We start from the raw sequence: 21,551 nt of genomic DNA, 5'->3' as shown, positions 1-21,551 counted from the left end.
TGGTAGGTTTCCCTAGGTGGCGGCTGAGCTACATGCCAAAATCTACAGGTAGGCACTTTGCAAAAAACACCTCTGTTTTCCTTCAAAAATTTGGCTGTGTCCACGTTGCGCTTTGGGGCGTTTCCTGTCGCGGGCGCTAGGCCTACCCACACAAGTGAGGTATCATTTTTATCGGGAGACGTGGGGGAACGCTGGGTGGAAGGAAATTTGTGGCTCCACTCAGATTGCAGAACTTTCTGTCACCGAAATGTGTGGAAAATGCGTTTTTTTTGACAGAATTTGAGGTTTGCAAAGGATTCTGGGTAACAGAACCTGGTCCGAGCCACACAAGTCACCCCATCTTGGATTCCCCTAGGTTTCTAGTTTTTAGAAATGCACAGGTTTGGTAGGTTTCCCTAGGTGGCGGCTGAGCTACAGGCCAAAATCTACAGGTAGGCACTTTGCAAAAAACACCTGTTTTCCTTCAAAAATTCGGCTGTGTCCACGTTGTGCTTTTGGGCGTTTCCTGTCGCGGGCACTAGGCCTACCCACACAAGTGAGGTATCATTTTTATCGGGAGACGTGGGGGAACACTGGTTGAAAGGAAGTTTGTGGCTCCTCTCAGATTCCAGAACTTTCTGCCACAGAAATATGAGGAACATGTGTTTTTTTAAGCCAAATTTTGAGGTTTGCAAAGGATTCTGGGTAACAGAACCTGGTCCGAGCCACACAAGTCACCCCATCTTGGATTCCCCTAGGTCTCTAGTTTTAAGAAATGCACAGGTTTCGTAGGTTTCCCTAGGTGGCGGCTGAGCTACAGGCCAAAATCTACAGGTAGGCACTTTGTAAAAAACACCTCTGTTTTCCTTCAAAAATTTGGATGTGTCCACGTTGCGCTTTGGGGCGTTTCCTGTCGCGGGCGCTAGGCTTACCCACACAAGTGAGGTATCATTTTTATCGGGAGATGTGGGGGAACGCTGGGTGGAAGGAAATTTGTGGCTCCTCTCAGATTGCAGAACGTTCTGCCACAGAAATGTGAGGAACATGTGTTTTTTTAGCCAAATTTTGAGGTTTGCAAAGGATTCTGGGTAACAGAACCTGGTCCGAGCCACACAAGTCACCCCATCTTGGATTCCCCTAGGTCTCTAGTTTTCAGAAATGCACAGGTTTGGTAGGTTTCTCTAGGTGGCGGCTGAGCTACAAGCCAAAATCTACAGGTAGGCACTTTGCAAAAAACACCTCTGTTTTCCTTCAAAAATTTGGATGTGTCCACGTTGCGCTTTGGGGCGTTTCCTGTCGCGGGCGCTAGGCCTACCCACACAAGTGAGGTATCATTTTTATCGGGAGCCGTGGGGGAACGCTGGGTGGAAGGAAATTTGTGGCTCCTCTCAGATTGCAGAACGTTCTGCCACAGAAATGTGAGGAACATGTATTTTTTTAGCCAAATTTTGAGGTTTGCAAAGGATTCTGGGTAACAGAACCTGGTCCGAGCCACACAAGTCACCCCATCTTGGATTCCCCTAGGTCTCTAGTTTTCAGAAATGCACAGGTTTGGTAGGTTTCCCTAGGTGGCGGCTGAGCTACAAGCCAAAATCTACCAGGTAGGCACTTTGCAAAAAACACCTCTGTTTTCCTTCAAAAATTTGGCTGTGTCCACGTTGCGCTTTGGGGCATTTCCTGTCACGGGCGCTAGGCCTACCCACACAAGTGAGGTATCATTTTTATCGGGAGACGTGGGGGAACGCTGGGTGGAAGGAAATTCGTGGCTCCTCTCAGATTCCAGAACTTTCTGCCACAGAATTGTGAGGAACATGTGTTTTTTTAGCCAAACTTTGAGGTTTGCAAAGGATTCTGGGTAACAGAACCTGGTCCGAGCCACACAAGTCACCCCATCTTGGATTCCCCTAGGTCTCTAGTTTTCAGGAAGGCACAGGTTTGGTAGGTTTCCTACGTGGCGGCTGAGCTACAGGCCAAAATCTACAGGTAGGCACTTTGCAAAAAACACCTCTGTTTTCCTTCACAAATTTGGATGTGTCCACGTTGCGCTTTGGGGCGTTTCCTGTCGCGGGCGCTAGGCCTACCCACACAAGTGAGGTATCATTTTTATCGGGAGACGTGGGGGAACACTGGGTGGAAGGACATTTGTGGCTCCTCTCAGATTCCAGAACTTTCTGCCACAGAAATGTGAGGAACATGTGTTTTTTTAGCCAAATTTTGAGGTTTGCAATGGATTCTGGGTAACAGAACCTGGTCCGAGCCACACAAGTCACCCCATCTTGGATTCCCCTAGGTCTCTAGTTTTCAGAAATGCACAGGTTTGATAGGTTTCCCAAGGTGGCGGCTGAGCTACAGGCCAAAATCTACAGGTAGGCCCTTTGCAAAAAACACCTCTGTTTTCCTTCAAAAATTTGGCTGTGTCCACGTTGCGCTTTTGGGCGTTTCCTGTCGCGGGCGCTAGGCCTACCCACACAAGTGAGGTATCATTTGTATCGGGAGACGTGGGGGAACGCTGGGTGAAAGGAAATTTGTGGTTCCTCTCAGATTCCAGAACTTTCTGCCACAGAAATGTGAGGAACATGTGTTTTTGTAGCCAAATTTTGAGGTTTGCAAAGGATTCTGGGTAACAGAACCTGGTCCGAGCCACACAAGTCACCCCATCTTGGATTCCCCTAGGTCTCTAGTTTTCAGGAATGCACAGGTTTGGTAGGTTTCCCTAGGTGGCGGCTGAGCTACAGGCCAAAATCTACAGGTAGGCACTTTGCAAAAAACACCTCTGTTTTCCTTCACATATTTGGATGTATCCACGTTGCGCTTTGGGGCGTTTCCTGTTGCGGGCGCTAGGCCTACCCACACATGTGAGGTATCATTTTTATCGTGAGACGTGGGGGAACGCTGGGTGGAAGGAAATTCGTGGCTCCTCTCAGATTCCAGAACTTTCTGCCACAGAAATGTTAGGAACATGTGTTTTTTTAGCCAAATTTTGAGGTTTGCAAAGGATTCTGGGTAACAGAACCTGGTCCGAGCCACACAAGTCACCCCATCTTGGATTCCCCTAGGTCTCTAGTTTTCAGAAATGCACAGGTTTGGTAGGTTTCCCTAGGTGGCGGCTGAGCTACAGGCCAAAATCTACAGGTAGGCACTTTGCAAAAAACACCTCTGTTTTCCTTCAAAAATTTGTCTGTGTCCACGTTGCGCTTTGGGGCATTTCCTGTCACGGGCGCTAGGCCTACCCACACAAGTGAGGTATCATTTTTATCGGGAGACGTGGGGGAACGCTGGGTGGAAGGAAATTCGTGGCTCCTCTCAGATTCCAGAACTTTCTGCCACAGAATTGTGAGGAACATGTGTTTTTTTAGCCAAACTTTGAGGTTTGCAAAGGATTCTGGGTAACAGAACCTGGTCCGAGCCACACAAGTCACCCCATCTTGGATTCCCCTAGGTCTCTAGTTTTCAGGAATGCACAGGTTTGGTAGGTTTCCCTAGGTGGCAGCTGAGCTACAGGCCAAAACCTACAGGTAGGCACTTTGCAAAAAACACCTCTGTTTTCCTTCACAAATTTGGATGTGTCCACGTTGCGCTTTCGGGCGTTTCCTGTCGCGGGCGCTAGGCCTACCCACACAAGTGAGGTATCATTTTTATCGGGAGACGTGGGGGAACACAGGGTGGAAGGAAATTTGTGGCTCCTCTCAGATTCCAGAACTTTCTGCCACAGAAATATGAGGAACATGTGTTTTTTTAGCCAAATTTTGAGGTTTGCAATGGATTCTGGGTAACAGAACCTGGTCCGAGCCACACAAGTCACCCCATCGTGGATTCCCCTAGGTCTCTAGTTTTCAGAAATGCACAGGTTTGGTAGGTTTCCCAAGGTGGCGGCTGAGCTACAGGCCAAAATCTACAGGTAGGCACTTTGCAAAAAACACCTCTGTTTTCCTTAAAAAATGTGGCTGTGTCCACGTTGCGCTTTTGGGCGTTTCCTGTCGCGGGCGCTAGGCCTACCCACACAAGTGAGGTATCATTTGTATCGGGAGACGTGGGGGAACGCTGGGTGAAAGGAAATTTGTGGTTCCTCTCAGATTCCAGAACTTTCTGCCACAGAAATGTGAGGAACATGTGTTTTTGTAGCCAAATTTTGAGGTTTGCAAAGGATTCTGGGTAACAGAACCTGGTCCGAGCCACACAAGTCACCCCATCTTGGATTCCCCTAGGTCTCTAGTTTTCAGAAATGCACAGGTTTGGTAGGTTTCCCTAGGTGGCGGCTGAGCTACAGGCCAAAATCTAGAGATAGGCACTTTGCAAAAAACACCTCTGTTTTCCTTCAAAAATTTGGATGTGTCCACGTTGCGCTTTGGGGCGTTTCCTGTCGCGGGCGCTAGGCCTACCCACACAAGTGAGGTATCATTTTTATCGGGAGATGTGGGGGAACGCTGGGTGGAAGGAAATTTTTGGCTCCTCTCAGATTGCAGAACGTTCTGCCACAGAAATGTGAGGAACATGTGTTTTTTTAGCCAAATTTTGAGGTTTGCAAAGGATTCTGGGTAACAGAACCTGGTCCGAGCCACACAAGTCATCCCATCTTGGATTCCCCTAGGTCTCTAGTTTTCAGAAATGCACAGGTTTGGTAGGTTTCCCTAGGTGGCGGCTGAGCTACAGGCCAAAATCTACAGGTAGGCACTTTGCAAAAAACACCTCTGTTTTCCTTCAAAAATTTGGCTGTGTCCACGTTGCGCTTTGGGGCATTTCCTGTCACGGGCGCAAGGCCTACCCACACAAGTGAGGTATCATTTTTATCGGGAGACGTGGGGGAACGCTGGGTGGAAGGAAATTTGTGGCTCCTCTCAGATTGCAGAACGTTCTGCCACAGAAATGTGAGGGACATTTGTTTTTTTAGCCAAATTTTGAGGTTTGCAAAGGATTCTGGTTAACAAAACCTGGTCCGAGCCACACAAGTCACCCCATCTTGGATTTCCCTAGGTCTCTAGTTTTCAGAAATGCACAGGTTTGGTAGGTTTCCCTAGGTGGCGGCTGAGCTACAAGCCAAAATCTACAGGTAGGCACTTTGCAAAAAACACCTCTGTTTTCCTTCACAAATTTGGATGTGTCCACGTTGCGCTTTGGGGCGTTTTCTGTCGCGGGCGCTAGGCCTACCCACACAAGTGAGGTATCATTTTTATCGGGAGACGTGGGGGAACGCTGGGTGGAAGGACATTTGTGGCTGCTCTCAGATTCCAGAACTTTCTGCCACAGAAATGTTAGGAACATGTGTTCTTTTAGCCAAATTTTGAGGTTTGCAAAGGATTCTGGGTAACAGAACCTGGTCCGAGCCACACAAGTCACCCCATCTTGGATTCCCCTAGGTCTCTAGTTTTCAGAAATGCACAGGTTTGGTAGGTTTCCCTAGGTGCCGGCTGAGCTACAAGCCAAAATCTACAGGTAGGCACTTTGCAAAAAACACCTCTGTTTTCCTTCAAAAATTTGGCTGTGTCCACGTTGCGCTTTGGGGTATTTCCTGTCACGGGCGCTAGGCCTACCCACACAAGCGAGGTATCATTTTTATCGGGAGACATGGGGGAACGCTGGGTGAAAGGAAATTTGTGGCTGCTCTCAGATTCCAGAACTTTCTGCCACAGAAATGTGAGAACATGTGTTTTTTTAGCTAAATTTTGAGGTTTGCAATGGATTCTGGGTAACAGAACCTGGTCCGAGCCACACAAGTCACCCCATCTTGGATTCCCCTAGGTCTCTAGTTTTCAGGAAGGCACAGGTTTGGTAGGTTTCCCTAGGTGGCGGCTGAGCTACAAGCCAAAATCTACAGGTAGGCACTTTGCAAAAAACACCTCTGTTTTCCTTCAAAAATTTGGCTGTGTCCACGTTGCGCTTTGGGGCGTTTCCTGTCGCGGGCGCTAGGCCTACCCACACAAGTGAGGTATCTTTTTTATCGGAAGACGTGGGGGAACGCTGGGTGGAAGGAAATTTGTGGCTCCTCTCAGATTGCAGAACGTTCTGCCACAGAAATGTGAGGAACATGTATTTTTTTAGCCAAATTTTGAGGTTTGCAAAGGATTCTGGGTAACAGAACCTGGTCCGAGCCACACAAGTCACCCCATCTTGGATTCCCCTAGGTCTCTAGTTTTCAGAAATGCACAGGTTTGGTAGGTTTCCCTAGGTGGCGGCCGAGCTACAAGCCAAAATCTACCAGGTAGGCACTTTGCAAAAAACACCTCTGTTTTCCTTCAAAAATTTGGCTGTGTCCACGTTGCGCTTTGGGGCATTTCCTGTCACGGGCGCTAGGCCTACCCACACAAGTGAGGTATCATTTTTATCGGGAGACGTGGGGGAACGCTGGGTGGAAGGAAATTCGTGGCTCCTCTCAGATTCCAGAACTTTCTGCCACAGAATTGTGAGGAACATGTGTTTTTTTAGCCAAACTTTGAGGTTTGCAAAGGATTCTGGGTAACAGAACCTGGTCCGAGCCACACAAGTCACCCCATCTTGGATTCCCCTAGGTCTCTAGTTTTCAGGAATGCACAGGTTTGGTAGGTTTCCCTACGTGGCGGCTGAGCTACAGGCCAAAATCTACAGGTAGGCACTTTGCAAAAAACACCTCTGTTTTCCTTCACAAATTTGGATGTGTCCACGTTGCGCTTTGGGGCGTTTCCTGTCGCGGGCGCTAGGCCTACCCACACAAGTGAGGTATCATTTTTATCGGGAGACGTGGGGGAACACTGGGTGGAAGGAAATTTGTGGATCCTCTCAGATTCCAGAACTTTCTACCACAGAAATGTGAGGAACATGTGTTTTTTTAGCCAAATTTTGAGGTTTGCAATGGATTCTGGGTAACAGAACCTGGTCCGAGCCACACAAGTCACCCCATGTTGGATTCCCCTAGGTCTCTAGTTTTCAGAAATGCACAGGTTTGGTAGGTTTCCCAAGGTGGCGGCTGAGCTACAGGCCAAAATCTACAGGTAGGCCCTTTGCAAAAAACACCTCTGTTTTCCTTCAAAAATTTGGCTGTGTCCACGTTGCGCTTTTGGGCGTTTCCTGTCGCGGGCGCTAGGCCTACCCACACAAGTGAGGTATCATTTGTATTGAGAGACGTGGGGGAACGCTGGGTGAAAGGAAATTTGTGGTTCCTCTCAGATTCCAGAACTTTCTGCCACAGAAATGTGAGGAACATGTGTTTTTGTAGCCAAATTTTGAGGTTTGCAAAGGATTCTGGGTAACAGAACCTGGTCCGAGCCACACAAGTCACCTCATCTTGGATTCCCCTAGGTCTCTAGTTTTCAGGAATGCACAGGTTTGGTAGGTTTCCCTAGGTGGCGGCTGAGCTACAGGCCAAAATCTACAGGTAGGCACTTTGCAAAAAACACCTCTGTTTTCCTTCACATATTTGGATGTATCCACGTTGCGCTTTGGGGCGTTTCCTGTTGCGGGCGCTAGGCCTACCCACACATGTGAGGTATCATTTTTATCGTGAGACGTGGGGGAACGCTGGGTGGAAGGAAATTCGTGGCTCCTCTCAGATTCCAGAACTTTCTGCCACAGAAATGTTAGGAACATGTGTTTTTTTAGCCAAATTTTGAGGTTTGCAAAGGATTCTGGGTAACAGAACCTGGTCCGAGCCACACAAGTCACCCCATCTTGGATTCCCCTAGGTCTCTAGTTTTCAGAAATGCACAGGTTTGGTAGGTTTCCCTAGGTGGCGGCTGAGCTACAGGCCAAAATCTACAGGTAGGCACTTTGCAAAAAACACCTCTGTTTTCCTTCAAAAATTTGGCTGTGTCCACGTTGCGCTTTGGGGCATTTCCTGTCACGGGCGCTAGGCCTACCCACACAAGTGAGGTATCATTTTTATCGGGAGACGTGGGGGAACGCTGGGTGGAAGGAAATTCGTGGCTCCTCTCAGATTCCAGAACTTTCTGCCACAGAATTGTGAGGAACATGTGTTTTTTTAGCCAAACTTTGAGGTTTGCAAAGGATTCTGGGTAACAGAACCTGGTCCGAGCCACACAAGTCACCCCATCTTGGATTCCCCTAGGTCTCTAGTTTTCAGGAATGCACAGGTTTGGTAGGTTTCCCTAGGTGGCGGCTGAGCTACAGGCCAAAATCTACAGGTAGGCACTTTGCAAAAAACACCTCTGTTTTCCTTCAAAAATTTGGCTGTGTCCACGTTGCGCTTTGGGGCATTTCCTGTCACGGGCGCAAGGCCTACCCACACAAGTGAGGTATCATTTTTATCGGGAGACGTGGGGGAACGCTGGGTGGAAGGAAATTTGTGGCTCCTCTCAGATTGCAGAACGTTCTGCCACAGAAATGTGAGGGACATTTGTTTTTTTAGCCAAATTTTGAGGTTTGCAAAGGATTCTGGGTAACAAAACCTGGTCCGAGCCACACAAGTCACCCCATCTTGGATTCCCCTAGGTCTCTAGTTTTCAGAAATGCACAGGTTTGGTAGGTTTCCCTAGGTGGCGGCTGAGCTACAAGCCAAAATCTACAGGTAGGCACTTTGCAAAAAACACCTCTGTTTTCCTTCACAAATTTGGATGTGTCCACGTTGCGCTTTGGGGCGTTTTCTGTCGCGGGCGCTAGGTCTACCCACACAAGTGAGGTATCATTTTTATCGGGAGACGTGGGGGAACGCTGGGTCGAAGGACATTTGTGGCTCCTCTCAGATTCCAGAACTTTCTGCCACAGAAATGTTAGGAACATGTGTTCTTTTAGCCAAATTTTGAGGTTTGCAAAGGATTCTGGGTAAAAGAACCTGGTCCGAGCCACACAAGTCACCCCATCTTGGATTCCCCTAGGTCTCTAGTTTTCAGAAATGCACAGATTTGGTAGGTTTCCCTAGGTGGCGGCTGAGCTACAAGCCAAAATCTACAGGTAGGCACTTTGCAAAAAACACCTCTGTTTTCCTTCAAAAATTTGGCTGTGTCCACGTTGCACTTTGGGGCGTTTTCTGTTGCGGGCGCTAGGCCTACCCACACAAGTGAGGTATCATTTTTATCGGGAGACGTGGGGGAACGCTGGGTGGAAGGACATTTGTGGCTGCTCTCAGATTCCAGAACTTTCTGCCACAGAAATGTTAGGAACATGTGTTCTTTTAGCCAAATTTTGAGGTTTGCAAAGGATTCTGGGTAACAGAACCTGGTCCGAGCCACACAAGTCACCCCATCTTGGATTCCCCTAGGTCTCTAGTTTTCAGAAATGCACAGGTTTGGTAGGTTTCCCTAGGTGGCGGCTGAGCTACAAGCCAAAATCTACAGGTAGGCACTTTGCAAAAAACACCTCTGTTTTCCTTCAAAAATTTGGCTGTGTCCACGTTGCGCTTTGGGGTATTTCCTGTCACGGGCGCTAGGCCTACCCACACAAGCGAGGTATCATTTTTATCGGGAGACATGGGGGAACGCTGGGTGAAAGGAAATTTGTGGCTGCTCTCAGATTCCAGAACTTTCTGCCACAGAAATGTGAGAACATGTGTTTTTTTAGCTAAATTTTGAGGTTTGCAATGGATTCTGGGTAACAGAACCTGGTCCGAGCCACACAAGTCACCCCTTCTTGGATTCCCCTAGGTCTCTAGTTTTCAGGAATGCACAGGTTTGGTAGGTTTCCCTAGGTGGCGGCTGAGCTACAGGCCAAAATCTACAGGTAGGCACTTTGCAAAAAACACCTCTGTTTTCCTTCAAAAATTTGGCTGTGTCCACGTTGCGCTTTGGGGCGTTTCCTGTCGCGGGCGCTAGGCCTACCCACACAAGTGAGGTATCATTTTTATCGGGAGACGTGTGGGAATGCTGGGTGGAAGGAAATTTGTGGCTCCTCTCAGATTCCAGAACTTTCTGCCACAGAAATGTGAGGAACATGTGTTTTTTTAGCCAAATTTTGATTTTTGCAATGGATTCTGGGTAACAGAACCTGGTCCGAGCCACACAAGTCACCCCATCTTCGATTCCCCTAGGTCTCTAGTTTTCAGAAATGCACAGGTTTGGTAGGTTTCCCTAGGTGGCGGCTGAGCTACAGGCCGAAATCTACAGGTAGGCACTTTGCAAAAAACACCTCTGTTTTCCTTCAAATATTTGGCTGTGTCCACGTTGCGCTTTGGGGCGTTTCCTGCCGCGGGCGCTAGGCCTACCCACACAAGTGAGGTATCATTTTTATCTGGAGACGTGGGGGAACGCTGGGTGGAAGGAAATTTGTGGCTTCTCTCAGATTCCAGAACTTTCTGCCACAGACATGTGAGGAACATGTGTTTTTTTTAGCCAAATTTTGAGGTTTGCAATGGATTCTGGGTAACAGAACCTGGTCCGAGCCACACAAGTCACCCCATCTTGGATTCCCCTAGGTCTCTAGTTTTCAGAAATGCACAGGTTAGGTAGGTTTCCCTAGGTGGCGGCTGAGCTACAGGCCAAAATCTACAGGTAGGCACTTTGCAAAAAACACCTCTGTTTTCCTTCAAACATTTGGCTGTGTCCACGTTGCGCTTTGGGGTGTTTCCTGTCGCAGGCGCTAGGCCTACCCACACAAGTGAGGTATCATTTTTATCAGGAGACGTGGGGGAACGCTGGGTGGAAGGAAATTTGTGGCTCCTCTCAGATTCCAGAACTTTCTGCCACAGAAATGTGAGGAACATGTGTTTTTTTAGCCAAATTTTGAGGTTTGCAATGGATTCTGGGTAACAGAACCTGGTCCGAGCCACACAAGTCACCCCATCTTGGATTCCCCTAGGTCTCTAGTTTTCAGAAATGCACAGGTTTGGTAGGTTTCCCTAGGTGGCGGCTGAGCTACAGGCCAAAACCTACAGGTAGGCACTTTGCAAAAAACACCTCTGTTTTCCTTCAAAAATTTGGCTGTGTCCACGTTGCGCTTTGGGGCGTTTCCTGTCGCGGGCGCTAGGCCTACCCACACAAGTGAGGTATCATTTTTATCGGGAGACGTGGGGGAACGCTGGGTGGAAGGACATTTGTGGCTCCACTCAGATTCCAGAACTTTCTGTCACCGAAATCTGTGGAAAATGCGTTTTTTTAGACAGAATTTGAGGTTTGCAAAGGATTCTGGGTAACAGAACCTGGTCCGAGCCACACAAGTCACCCCATCTTGGATTCCCCTAGGTCTCTAGTTTTCAGAAATGCACAGGTTTGGTAGGTTTCCCTAGGTGGCGGCTGAGCTACAGGCCAAAATCTACAGGTAGGCACTTTGCAAAAAACACCTCTGTTTTCCTTCAAAAATTTGGCTGTGTCCACGTTGCGCTTTGGGGCGTTTCCTGTCGCGGGCGCTAGGCCTACCCATACAAGTGAGGTATCATTTTTATCGGGAGACGTAGGGGAAAGATGGGTGGAAGGAAATTTGTGGCTCCACTCAGATTCCAGAACTTTCTGTCACCGAAATGTGTGGAAAATGCGTTTTTTTAGACAGAATTTGAGGTTTGCAAAGGATTCTGGGTAACAGAACCTGGTCCGAGCCACACAAGTCACCCCATCTTGGATTCCCCTAGGTTTCTAGTTTTTAGAAATGCACAGGTTTGGTAGGTTTCCCTAGGTGGCGGCTGAGCTACAGGCCGAAATCTACAGGTAGGCACTTTGCAAAAAACACCTCTGTTTTCCTTCAAATATTTGGCTGTATCCACGTTGCGCTTTGGGGCGTTTCCTGCCGCGGGCGCTAGGCCTACCCACACAAGTGAGGTATCATTTTTATCTGGAGACGTGGGGGAACGCTGGGTGGAAGGAAATTTGTGGCTTCTCTCAGATTCCAGAACTTTCTGCCACAGAAATGTGAGGAACATGTGTTTTTTTAGCCAAATTTTGAGGTTTGCAATGGATTCTGGGTAACAGAACCTGGTCCGAGCCACACAAGTCACCCCATCTTGGATTCCCCTAGGTCTCTAGTTTTCAGAAATGCACAGGTTTGGTAGGTTTCCCTAGGTGGCGGCTGAGCTACAGGCCAAAATCTACAGGTAGGCACTTTGCAAAAAACACCTCTATTTTCCTTCAAACATTTGGCTGTGTCCACGTTGCGCTTTGGGGTGTTTCCTGTCGCGGGCGCTAGGCCTACCCACACAAGTGAGGTATCATTTTTATCGGGAGACGTGGGGGAACGCTGGGTGGAAGGAAATTTGTGGCTCCTCTCAGATTCCAGAACTTTCTGCCACAGAAATGTGAGGAACATGTGTTTTTTTAGCCAAATTTTGAGGTTTGCAATGATTCTGGGTAACAGAACCTGGTCCGAGCCACACAAGTCCCCCCATCTTGGATTCCCCTAGGTCTCTAGTTTTCAGAAATGCACAGGTTTGGTAGGTTTCCCTAGGTGGCGGCTGAGCTACAGGCCAAAATCTACAGGTAGGCACTTTGCAAAAAACACCTCTGTTTTCCTTCAAAAATTAGGCTGTGTCCACGTTGCGCTTTTGGGCGTTTCCTGTCGCGGGCGCTAGGCCTACCCACACAAGTGAGGTATAATTTTTATCGGGAGACGTGGGGGAACACTGGTTGAAAGGAAGTTTGTGGCTCCTCTCAGATTCCAGAACTTTCTGCCACAGAAATATGAGGAACATGTGTTTTTTTAGCCAAATTTTGAGGTTTGCAAAGGATTCTGGGTAACAGAACCTGGTCCGAGCCACACAAGTCACCCCATCTTGGATTCCCCTAGGTCTCTAGTTTTCAGAAATGCACATGTTTGGTAGGTTTCCCTAGGTGGCGGCTGAGCTACAGGCCAAAATCTACAGGTAGGCACTTTGCAAAAAACACCTCTGTTTTCCTTCAAAAATTTGGCTGTGTCCACGTTGCGCTTTGGGGCGTTTCCTGTCGCGGGCGCTAGGCCTACCCACACAAGTGAGGTATCATTTTTATCGGGAGACGTGGGGGAACGCTGGGTGGAAGGAAATTCGTGGCTCCTCTCAGATTCCAGAACTTTCTGCCACAGAAATGTGAGGAACATGTGTTTTTTTAGCCAAATTTTGAGGTTTGCAAAGGATTCTGGGTAACAGAACCTGGTCCGAGCCACACAAGTCACCACATCTTGGATTCCCCTAGGTCTCTAGTTTTCAGGAATGCACAGGTTTGGTAGGTTTCCCTAGGTGGCGGCTGAGCTACAGGCCAAAATCTACAGGTAGGCACTTTGCAAAAAACACCTCTGTTTTCCTTCAAAAATTTGGATGTGTCCACGTTGCGCTTTGGGGCGTTTCCTGTCGAGGGCGCTAGGCCTACCCACACAAGTGAGGTATCATTTTTATCGGGAGACGTGTGGGAACGCTGGGTGGAAGGATATTTGTGGCTCCTCTCAGATTGCAGAACGTTCTGCCAGAGAAATGTGAGGAACATGTGTTTTTTTAGCCAAATTTTGAGGTTTGCAATGGATTCTGGGTAACAGAACCTGGTCCGAGCCACACAAGTCACCCCATCTTGGATTCCCCTAGGTCTCTAGTTTTCAGAAATGCACAGGTTTGGTAGGTTTCCCAAGGTGGCGGCTGAGCTACAGGCCAAAATCTACAGGTAGACACTTTGCAAAAAACACCTCTGTTTTCCTTCAAAAATTTGGCTGTGTCCACGTTGCGCTTTGGGGCATTTCCTGTCACGGGCGCTAGGCCTACCCACACAATTGAGGAATCATTTTTATCGGGAGACGTGGGGGAACGCTGGGTGGAAGGAAATTCGTGGCTCCTCTCAGATTCCAGAACTTTCTGCCACAGAAATGTGAGGAACATGTGTTTTTTTAGCCAAATTTTGAGGTTTGCAATGGATTCTGGGTAACAGAACCTGGTCCGAGCCACACAAGTCACCCCATCTTGGATTCCCCTAGGTCTCTAGTTTTCAGAAATGCACAGGTTTGGTAGGTTTCCAAGGTGGCGGCTGAGCTACAGGCCAAAATCTACAGGTAGGCCCTTTGCAAAAAACACCTCTGTTTTCCTTCAAAAATTTGGCTGTGTCCACGTTGCGCTTTTGGGCGTTTCCTGTCGCGGGCGCTAGGCCTACCCACACAAGTGAGGTATCATTTGTATCGGGAGACGTGGGGGAACGCTGGGTGAAAGGAAATTTGTGGTTCCTCTCAGATTCCAGAACTTTCTGCCACAGAAATGTGAGGAACATGTGTTTTTGTAGCCAAATTTTGAGGTTTGCAAAGGATTCTGGGTAACAGAACCTGGTCCGAGCCACACAAGTCACCCCATCTTGGATTCCCCTAGGTCTCTAGTTTTCAGGAATGCACAGGTTTGGTAGGTTTCCCTAGGTGGCGGCTGAGCTACAGGCCAAAATCTACAGGTAGGAACTTTGCAAAAAACACCTCTGTTTTCCTTCACATATTTGGATGTATCCACGTTGCGCTTTGGGGCGTTTCCTGTTGCGGGCGCTAGGCCTACCCACACATGTGAGGTATCATTTTTATCGTGAGACGTGGGGGAACGCTGGGTGGAAGGAAATTCGTGGCTCCTCTCAGATTCCAGAACTTTCTGCCACAGAAATGTTAGGAACATGTGTTTTTTTAGCCAAATTTTGAGGTTTGGAAAGGATTCTGGGTAACAGAACCTGGTCCGAGCCACACAAGTCACCCCATCTTGGATTCCCCTAGGTCTCTAGTTTTCAGAAATGCACAGGTTTGGTAGGTTTCCCTAGGTGGCGGCTGAGCTACAGGCCAAAATCTACAGGTAGGCACTTTGCAAAAAACACCTCTGTTTTCCTTCAAAAATTTGGCTGTGTCCACGTTGCGCTTTGGGGCATTTCCTGTCACGGGCGCTAGGCCTACCCACACAAGTGAGGTATCATTTTTATCGGGAGACGTGGGGGAACGCTGGGTGGAAGGAAATTCGTGGCTCCTCTCAGATTCCAGAACTTTCTGCCACAGAATTGTGAGGAACATGTGTTTTTTTAGCCAAACTTTGAGGTTTGCAAAGGATTCTGGGTAACAGAACCTGGTCCGAGCCACACAAGTCACCCCATCTTGGATTCCCCTAGGTCTCTATTTTTCAGGAATGCACAGGTTTGGTAGGTTTCCCTAGGTGGCGGCTGAGCTACAGGCCAAAACCTACAGGTAGGCACTTTGCAAAAAACACCTCTGTTTTCCTTCACAAATTTGGATGTGTCCACGTTGCGCTTTCGGGCGTTTCCTGTCGCGGGCGCTAGGCCTACCCACACAAGTGAGGTATCATTTTTATCGGGAGACGTGGGGGAACACAGGGTGGAAGGAAATTTGTGGCTCCTCTCAGATTCCAGAACTTTCTGCCACAGAAATATGAGGAACATGTGTTTTTTTAGCCAAATTTTGAGGTTTGCAATGGATTCTGGGTAACAGAACCTGGTCCGAGCCACACAAGTCACCCCATCGTGGATTCCCCTAGGTCTCTAGTTTTCAGAAATGCACAGGTTTGGTAGGTTTCCCAAGGTGGCGGCTGAGCTACAGGCCAAAATCTACAGGTAGGCACTTTGCAAAAAACACCTCTGTTTTCCTTCAAAAATTTGGCTGTGTCCACATTGCGCTTTTGGGCGTTTCCTGTCGCTGGCGCTAGGCCTACCCACACAAGTGAGGTATCATTTGTATCGGGAGACGTGGGGGAACGCTGGGTGAAAGGAAATTTGTGGTTCCTCTCAGATTCCAGAACTTTCTGCCACAGAAATGTGAGGAACATGTGTTTTTGTAGCCAAATTTTGAGGTTTGCAAAGGATTCTGGGTAACAGAACCTGGTCCGAGCCACACAAGTCACCCCATCTTGGATTCCCCTAGGTCTCTAGTTTTCAGAAATGCACAGGTTTGGTAGGTTTCCCAAGGTGGCGGCTGAGCTACAGGCCAAAATCTACAGGTAGGCCCTTTGCAAAAAACAACTCTGTTTTCCTTCAAAAATTTGGATGTGTCCACGTTGCGCTTTGGGGCGTTTCCTGTCGCGGGCGCTAGGCCTACCCACACAAGTGAGGTATCATTTTTATCGGGAGATGTGGGGGAATGCTGGGTGGAAGGAAATTTGTGGCTCCTCTCAGATTGCAGAACGTTCTGCCACAGAAATGTGAGGAACATGTGTTTTTTTAGCCAAATTTTGAGGTTTGCAAACGATTCTGGGTAACAGAACCTGGTCCGAGCCACACAAGTCACCCCATCTTGGATTCCCCTAGGTCTCTAGTTTTCAGAAATGCACAGGTTTGGTAGGTTTCCCTAGGTGGCGGCTGAGCTACAGGCCAAAATCTACAGGTAGGCACTTTGCAAAAAACACCTCTGTTTTCCTTCAAAAATTTGGCTGTGTCCACGTTGCGCTTTGGGGCATTTCCTGTCACGGGCGCAAGGCCTACCCACACAAGTGAGGTATCATTTTTATCGGGAGACGTGGGGGAACGCTGGGTGGAAGGAAATTTGTGGCTCCTCTCAGATTGCAGAACGTTCTGCCACAGAAATGTGAGGGACATTTGTTTTTTTAGCCAAATTTTGAGGTTTGCAAAGGATTCTGGGTAACAAAACCTGGTCCGAGCCACACAAGTCACCCCATCTTGGATTCCCCTAGGTCTCTAGTTTTCAGAAATGCACAGGTTTGGTAGGTTTCCCTAGGTGGCGGCTGAGCTACAAGCCAAAATCTACAGGTAGGCACTTTGCAAAAAACACCTCTGTTTTCCTTCACAAATTTGGATGTGTCCACGTTGCGCTTTGGGGCGTTTTCTGTCGCGGGCGCTAGGCCTACCCACACAAGTGAGGTATCATTTTTATCGGGAGACGTGGGGGAACGCTGGGTGGAAGGACATTTGTGGCTCCTCTCAGATTCCAGAACTTTCTGCCACAGAAATGTTAGGAACATGTGTTCTTTTAGCCAAATTTTGAGTTTTGCAAAGGATTCTGGGTAACAGAACCTGGTCCGAGCCACACAAGTCACCCCATCTTGGATTCCCCTAGGTCTCTAGTTTTCAGAAATGCACAGGTTTGGTAGGTTTCCCTAGGTGGCGGCTGAGCTACAAGCCAAAATCTACAGGTAGGCACTTTGCAAAAAACACCTCTGTTTTTCTTCAAAAATTTGGCTGTGTCCACGTTGCGCTTTGGGGCGTTTTCTGTCGCGGGCGCTAGGCCTACCCACACAAGTGAGGTATCATTTTTATCGGGAGACGTGGTGGAACGCTGGGTGGAAGGACATTTGTGGCTGCTCTCAGATTCCAGAACTTTCTGCCACAGAAATGTTAGGAACATGTGTTCTTTTAGCCAAATTTTGAGGTTTGCAAAGGATTCTGGATAACAGAACCTGGTCCGAGCCACACAAGTCACCCCATCTTGGATTCCCCTAGGTCTCTAGTTTTCAGAAATGCACAGGTTTGGTAGGTTTCCCTAGGTGGCGGCTGAGCTACAAGCCAAAATCTACAGGTAGGCACTTTGCAAAAAACACCTCTGTTTTCCTTCAAAAATTTGGCTGTGTCCACGTTGCGCTTTGGGGTATTTCCTGTCACGGGCGCTAGGCCTACCCACACAAGCGAGGTATCATTTTTATCGGGAGACATGGGGGAACGCTGGGTGAAAGGAAATTTGTGGCTGCTCTCAGATTCCAGAACTTTCTGCCACAGAAATGTGAGAACATGTGTTTTTTTAGCTAAATTTTGAGGTTTGCAATGGATTCTGGGTAACAGAACCTGGTCCGAGCCACACAAGTCACCCCATCTTGGATTCCCCTAGGTCTCTAGTTTTCAGGAATGCACAGGTTTGGTAGGTTTCCCTAGGTGGCGGCTGAGCTACAGGCCAAAATCTACAGGTAGGCACTTTGCAAAAAACACCTCTGTTTTCCTTCAAAAATTTGGATGTGTCCACGTTGCGCTTTGGGGCGTTTCCTGTCGCGGGCGCTAGGCCTACCCACACAAGTGAGGTATCATTTTTATCGGGAGACGTGTGGGAACGCTGGGTGGAAGGATATTTGTGGCTCCTCTCAGATTGCAGAACGTTCTGCCAGAGAAATGTGAGGAACATGTGTTTTTTTAGCCAAATTTTGAGGTTTGCAATGGATTCTGGGTAACAGAACCTGGTCCGAGCCACACAAGTCACCCCATCTTGGATTCCCCTAGGTCTCTAGTTTTCAGAAATGCACAGGTTTGGTAGGTTTCCCAAGGTGGCGGCTGAGCTACAGGCCAAAATCTACAGGTAGGCACTTTGCAAAAAACACCTCTGTTTTCCTTCAAAAATTTGGCTGTGTCCACGTTGCGCTTTGGGGCATTTCCTGTCACGGGCGCTAGGCCTACCCACACAATTGAGGTATCATTTTTATCGGGAGACGTGGGGGAACGCTGGGTGGAAGGAAATTCGTGGCTCCTCTCAGATTCCAGAACTTTCTGCCACAGAAATGTGAGGAACATGTGTTTTTTTAGCCAAATTTTGAGGTTTGCAATGGATTCTGGGTAACAGAACCTGGTCCGAGCCACACAAGTCACCCCATCTTGGATTCCCCTAGGTCTCTAGTTTTCAGAAATGCACAGGTTTGGTAGGTTTCCAAGGTGGCGGCTGAGCTACAGGCCAAAATCTACAGGTAGGCCCTTTGCAAAAAACACCTCTGTTTTCCTTCAAAAATTTGGCTGTGTCCACGTTGCGCTTTTGGGCGTTTCCTGTCGCGGGCGCTAGGCCTACCCACACAAGTGAGGTATCATTTGTATCGGGAGACGTGGGGGAACGCTGGGTGAAAGGAAATTTGTGGTTCCTCTCAGATTCCAGAACTTTCTGCCACAGAAATGTGAGGAACATGTGTTTTTGTAGCCAAATTGTGAGGTTTGCAAAGGATTCTGGGTAACAGAACCTGGTCCGAGCCACACAAGTCACCCCATCTTGGATTCCCCTAGGTCTCTAGTTTTCAGGAATGCACAGGTTTGGTAGGTTTCCCTAGGTGGCGGCTGAGCTACAGGCCAAAATCTACAGGTAGGAACTTTGCAAAAAACACCTCTGTTTTCCTTCACATATTTGGATGTATCCACGTTGCGCTTTGGGGCGTTTCCTGTTGCGGGCGCTAGGCCTACCCACACATGTGAGGTATCATTTTTATCGTGAGACGTGGGGGAACGCTGGGTGGAAGGAAATTCGTGGCTCCTCTCAGATTCCAGAACTTTCTGCCACAGAAATGTTAGGAACATGTGTTTTTTTAGCCAAATTTTGAGGTTTGGAAAGGATTCTGGGTAACAGAACCTGGTCCGAGCCACACAAGTCACCCCATCTTGGATTCCCCTAGGTCTCTAGTTTTCAGAAATGCACAGGTTTGGTAGGTTTCCCTAGGTGGCGGCTGAGCTACAGGCCAAAATCTACAGGTAGGCACTTTGCAAAAAACACCTCTGTTTTCCTTCAAAAATTTGGCTGTGTCCACGTTGCGCTTTGGGGCATTTCCTGTCACGGGCGCTAGGCCTACCCACACAAGTGAGGTATCATTTTTATCGGGAGACGTGGGGGAACGCTGGGTGGAAGGAAATTCGTGGCTCCTCTCAGATTCCAGAACTTTCTGCCACAGAATTGTGAGGAACATGTGTTTTTTTAGCCAAACTTTGAGGTTTGCAAAGGATTCTGGGTAACAGAACCTGGTCCGAGCCACACAAGTCACCCCATCTTGGATTCCCCTAGGTCTCTAGTTTTCAGGAATGCACAGGTTTGGTAGGTTTCCCTAGGTGGCGGCTGAGCTACAGGCCAAAACCTACAGGTAGGCACTTTGCAAAAAACACCTCTGTTTTCCTTCACAAATTTGGATGTGTCCACGTTGCGCTTTCGGGCGTTTTCTGTCGCGGGCGCTAGGCCTACCCACACAAGTGAGGTATCATTTTTATCGGGAGACGTGGGGGAACACAGGGTGGAAGGAAATTTGTGGCTCCTCTCAGATTCCAGAACTTTCTGCCACAGAAATATGAGGAACATGTGTTTTTTTAGCCAAATTTTGAGGTTTGCAATGGATTCTGGGTAACAGAACCTGGTCCGAGCCACACAAGTCACCCCATCGTGGATTCCCCTAGGTCTCTAGTTTTCAGAAATGCACAGGTTTGGTAGGTTTCCCAAGGTGGCGGCTGAGCTACAGGCCAAAATCTACAGGTAGGCACTTTGCAAAAAACACCTCTGTTTTCCTTCAAAAATTTGGCTGTGTCCACATTGCGCTTTTGGGCGTTTCCTGTCGCTGGCGCTAGGCCTACCCACACAAGTGAGGTATCATTTGTATCGGGAGACGTGGGGGAACGCTGGGTGAAAGGAAATTTGTGGTTCCTCTCAGATTCCAGAACTTTCTGCCACAGAAATGTGAGGAACATGTGTTTTTGTAGCCAAATTTTGAGGTTTGCAAAGGATTCTGGGTAACAGAACCTGGTCCGAGCCACACAAGTCACCCCATCTTGGATTCCCCTAGGTCTCTAGTTTTCAGAAATGCACAGGTTTGGTAGGTTTCCCAAGGTGGCGGCTGAGCTACAGGCCAAAATCTACAGGTAGGCCCTTTGCAAAAAACAACTCTGTTTTCCTTCAAAAATTTGGATGTGTCCACGTTGCGCTTTGGGGCGTTTCCTGTCGCGGGCGCTAGGCCTACCCACACAAGTGAGGTATCATTTTTATCGGGAGATGTGGGGGAATGCTGGGTGGAAGGAAATTTGTGGCTCCTCTCAGATTGCAGAACGTTCTGCCACAGAAATGTGAGGAACATGTGTTTTTTTAGCCAAATTTTGAGGTTTGCAAACGATTCTGGGTAACAGAACCTGGTCCGAGCCACACAAGTCACCCCATCTTGGATTCCCCTAGGTCTCTAGTTTTCAGAAATGCACAGGTTTGGTAGGTTTCCCTAGGTGGCGGCTGAGCTACAGGCCAAAATCTACAGGTAGGCACTTTGCAAAAAACACCTCTGTTTTCCTTCAAAAATTTGGCTGTGTCCACGTTGCGCTTTGGGGCATTTCCTGTCACGGGCGCAAGGCCTACCCACACAAGTGAGGTATCATTTTTATCGGGAGACGTGGGGGAACGCTGGGTGGAAGGAAATTTGTGGCTCCTCTCAGATTGCAGAACGTTCTGCCACAGAAATGTGAGGGACATTTGTTTTTTTAGCCAAATTTTGAGGTTTGCAAAGGATTCTGGGTAACAAAACCTGGTCCGAGCCACACAAGTCACCCCATCTTGGATTCCCCTAGGTCTCTAGTTTTCAGAAATGCACAGGTTTGGTAGGTTTCCCTAGGTGGCGGCTGAGCTACAAGCCAAAATCTACAGGTAGGCACTTTGCAAAAAACACCTCTGTTTTCCTTCACAAATTTGGATGTGTCCACGTTGCGCTTTGGGGCGTTTTCTGTCGCGGGCGCTAGGCCTACCCACACAAGTGAGGTATCATTTTTATCGGGAGACGTGGGGGAACGCTGGGTGGAAGGACATTTGTGGCTCCTCTCAGATTCCAGAACTTTCTGCCACAGAAATGTTAGGAACATGTGTTCTTTTAGCCAAATTTTGAGTTTTGCAAAGGATTCTGGGTAACAGAACCTGGTCCGAGCCACACAAGTCACCCCATCTTGGATTCCCCTAGGTCTCTAGTTTTCAGAAATGCACAGGTTTGGTAGGTTTCCCTAGGTGGCGGCTGAGCTACAAGCCAAAATCTACAGGTAGGCACTTTGCAAAAAACACCTCTGTTTTTCTTCAAAAATTTGGCTGTGTCCACGTTG

Source organism: Pleurodeles waltl, chromosome 6, assembly GCF_031143425.1.
Source record: "Pleurodeles waltl isolate 20211129_DDA chromosome 6, aPleWal1.hap1.20221129, whole genome shotgun sequence".
NCBI classification, from domain to species: Eukaryota; Metazoa; Chordata; class Amphibia; order Caudata; family Salamandridae; genus Pleurodeles; species Pleurodeles waltl.
This window is presented reverse-complemented; position numbering follows the sequence as displayed.